A 4215-nucleotide genomic window follows, 5' to 3' on the forward strand; every position below is an offset into this window, starting at 1 on the left:
CCCATTCGTCCTGCCATACATTGAAACTTTTCCAATGTTTCAGAATTGTACTTCAACTTGTAGGTACAACCATATTTACGAAACTTTAGTAAATCATGACGAATAGTCTTATCGATCTTTGTGGTGGACTTTGACCTGCACACACCCAGTGTACCCGATCCTTTAGTCTTTCACCTGTCTCACATATACATGTGGTCAGGGAATTAGTCTTAACTTTCCAAAAATGAAAATTCTCATTCATCATGCAATACAACCTGCATGATTCCAAGTTTCAGTCCAATTGAAACCTTGGGTGATGAGAATCTTTCCTTATTTGATAAATTTAGACACTACCACTAATGAAAGAATCAAATGCACATTTCCATTATTGCTAGAACCATACAAACATCAATTTTTCATAAAATGCCATTGCAAGGAGATATAATAAAATAAAACAAAATTTTATTTATTTATGTAGCAGCTCAAGAATCCGATCTTCGAACCATCCATATTCGCTATCAGATTCAGCATACTCCTTTTATTAAGTGTCCTTCCCTTTGCTTGATCCTGCCAGACACCAAAATGTAACCAAGTCACATTTTGTATTAAGAATCATCAATAAGGAACTTAACAGAGTTAGATAGTGGACTTACCTGAAGCAGAGTCAAACCTTTTGTTTCTACTTGTTTTCAGATCTTTTAGGTATTCAGGGCAGCTTCGCTTCCAATGACCCTTCTCATGACAATAAAAACATATAGACTCTTTGGGAATGGTACACGAGATTATCACAGACTTAGCCTTTCCCTTTGCCTTTTGGTCAACAGGGTCGACCAAGGCCGATCCCTTTCCATTGGGAAGAAAATGCTTTTCTGGACTTCCAATGTTACCAATGTCCATGTCCATGGAAGTTTGAGAAATAGACCTTCCACCCATATTTGCTTGACCATTGCGCCACATCATTTCTGACTCAGCAGCAACAAGCAAATAAGATAGATCTATTAGGGTCATGTCGTGATTTATCACATAGTAGTTCTGAATGAACTCACTATATGAATCTGGAAGTGACTGAAGAACCCAGTCAATAGCCAACTTCCTTGGGACAACGACACCCAACATTCTCAGGTTGTCAAAATGTGACTTCATTCCTAATACATGAGTGCACACAGGTCTTCCATCTTTATGTTTCATCGCTAGTAGGGCTTGAGTGACCTTGAAATTTTCAAGTCTTCGAGCTTGTGGGTCAGGGAGAATAAATGGAGGAGGTGGAGGTAGAGAAGTATGATTTCCATGAGATTTGGAAAGATCACAGTTGTCTAAACCAGACATCTACAATGGGAGATATTCAAGTTAGTTGATTTTAAGTCCTTAATATAACACCCAATATGAAATATTATAACTTGGAAGAGGGATGCCGTAATCCAAGCTATAAAATATTTGAAGGTAGGTGAATGACGATTCACCAATTTCCACCATGAAAAACGAAATAAATTATTAAGTTTTAATTGGATTTGAAACTCCTAGATCTTTTGAGATTCATTGAACTTTCAATGGCATGTTTCAATCTCGATTGTGCCCTTCAGGTTTTGTGACTGGGATGCCGAGGATCACAAAACAAGGTGTGAATAACCATGCAAACTCACTTGGTACCCTTAATATTATCACCTAATCGATGTGCCAGTTAACCACACACGCTCCACCGATCTATGATAAACATTAAGTCACCCTTCGTGATCCTTACTAGTCCAAGTTAGTGTGCCGGTTAACCACACACGCTCCACCAACGACTTGGTAAGGTACAAAGTGTGAATTTCATGGGTTAGCACCATATTCACATTTTCCTAAAGTAACTAAGATTGGGAATTTATAAAAGGTTTAGTTACTTTATAATATTCATTACACTTTTAATGAGAATTTAAAGTCATTGTCCTACCCGTTCGGCTAACGACCCTCCACCGATCAAGGAAGCGGTGGGTGAGAATGGACACCCATTAAGTTGCCATTTTATAGGCAACAACCTTATACCCCCCTTATAGACCGGCTTCGTGAATGAGGCCTACTAACGGTAAAACGACTTAATCTTATACATATATATAATAATTAACCATTAATGTTATAAATAGTATAAGGGTTGAATTTTAACTTTTAAAACTCTAAGGGTTTGGAATTAAAGTATATTAAAGTGTATGTAACTTTACAAATTCCAAAACTTGAGGATAAGTTTTGAAACTATTCAAAACTTTTCATTTCATAACTTATGAATTAAAGGTTCATAAAATGAAGACTCTTCATTTTCATGTAACTTATGTGTTTTAAGTGTGCATAAATGAAAGTGTCCTTTGGAAATCCATAACTTGAGGACAAATTATGGACTCCATTAAAACACATAAATGATCAAGAATTATCAATAAATAATTTAGCAAATAATTCCTATGATCTAACAATAATTCATAAGAACATGAACATCATATCAAAAATTCCAAGAACATATGAACACATATTATCATGCAATTTTGATATAAGCCATTGTAAATGGATTAGCATAAACATTACACCATCTAAAATAGGTTTTATTACACCAAAACAGTTTAGGGTAATGTTTCTAGTCCATTTCCAGCAGCAAAACTCGAAAATCTGCATTCCGAGGCTCCTACTCGTCGAGTGCACGAACCTACTCGACGAGTAGGATGAATTTACTCATGGACTCGGTGAGTCCCCCCATGGACTCGGCGAGTTCATGCTGCAGAAAGTTTTTCAACAAGTTTGCAACAAGTATTAAACAAACAAGCCTAGGCTCTGATACCACTGTTGGGTTTTGAGCATTCTAACACTTCCTAAGTGTACATGCAACCCTAATAAACCTTGGATCTATGTTTGTCTAAAATACATGCAAAATTTGTTTTCCAAGGTTTATAACTTATCTAGCATGGCATGGGGAACTTTTAAACATAAAAGAACTAGATGAATTACATACCTTTGTTTGTGAATTGATTCCTTAGGAGTTTGAGAGCCAAGCACCAATAATGTGAATGCCTCAAATGGAAATCACAAATCACCACAAACTTGGAAAACTTATGAGAGAGTATATATTATGCTCTAGAAATCGGCCACCTTTCTTCACACACACTAGGGTGTCATTTCATGCATCACAAGCTTGTTTATATAGTGCACATGATTAGGGTAAACCCTAATAACCCATGTCTTTTCCTTTCCAAGGATCCATGGGTTAAGAGCTCCATGGATCATCCATGGACTCCCATATAAGCTTAGCCCATTACCATAATGAGTGTTAGCCCACACTATATAAATATAATAGCCCATGTTTAATTAGTCACCATTTGATCACTAAATTAATTCATAATTAATTTAAGACGAATACTAATTAAATAATACAATTTCATATTAATATAATATAACTTATAATATATTAATAAGCCGCAAATATACTCTTCTCATAATGTTATCCATATAAATAGTTCGGGTGAAGTGCAACCCAAATGGACCATGCCGGGTCGGGTCAAGTATATACCAAATAAGTTATGGACTTAGACACCTTATCCAACAAAAGGGGCACACCGCCCGCTTCTGTAAGACACCTGCGTAGCCTAATGCTCAGACCCCCAGAGCTGGAGTAGGCCAGGCCTGTTATGGGTGTGGTGAAACCGGGCATTACAATAGGGATTTCCCCAAAGCAAGAAATGCTGGAAAAACAGGAAGAGTGCTAGCAATGGGCCAGGAGGAGGCAGTAGCGGATCCCACCGTAGTCATGGATACGTTCCTTCTCGATAACTCCTATGCATGGATACTCTTTGATAGTGGTGCGGAGAGGAGTTTCGTCAGCCATAAATTCAAACACTTACTCAAACACAAACCACAATCACTAAACGAAACATTCACTATCGATATGGCTAACGGGAAGAAAGAGAGCACTAACTACATATTCATAGGCTGTACCCTCGCCTTAAACAACTATTCTTTCCCAATCGACCTCATGCCGGTCTCCATAAAAAGCTTTGACGTCATCATCGGCATGGATTGGTTAAGCCCTCATCGTGCTAATATTCTTTGCTACGAAAAAGCCATTCGCCTCAATCTGCCAAACGGCGAAACCCTTGCCATCTATGGTGACAAACCCAGTACGAGCCTTCGCATCATCTCTTGCATCAAAGCCCAAAAGTACTTACGCAAGGAGTGTCACACATTCTTAGCCCACGTCGTGGATGAAAAACATGAAGTAAA

The sequence above is a fragment of the Lactuca virosa genome, chromosome 1, assembly GCF_052849685.1.
Source record: "Lactuca virosa cultivar CGN04683 chromosome 1, Lactuca_virosa_CGN04683_v6, whole genome shotgun sequence".
In the NCBI taxonomy this organism is placed as follows: domain Eukaryota; kingdom Viridiplantae; phylum Streptophyta; class Magnoliopsida; order Asterales; family Asteraceae; genus Lactuca; species Lactuca virosa.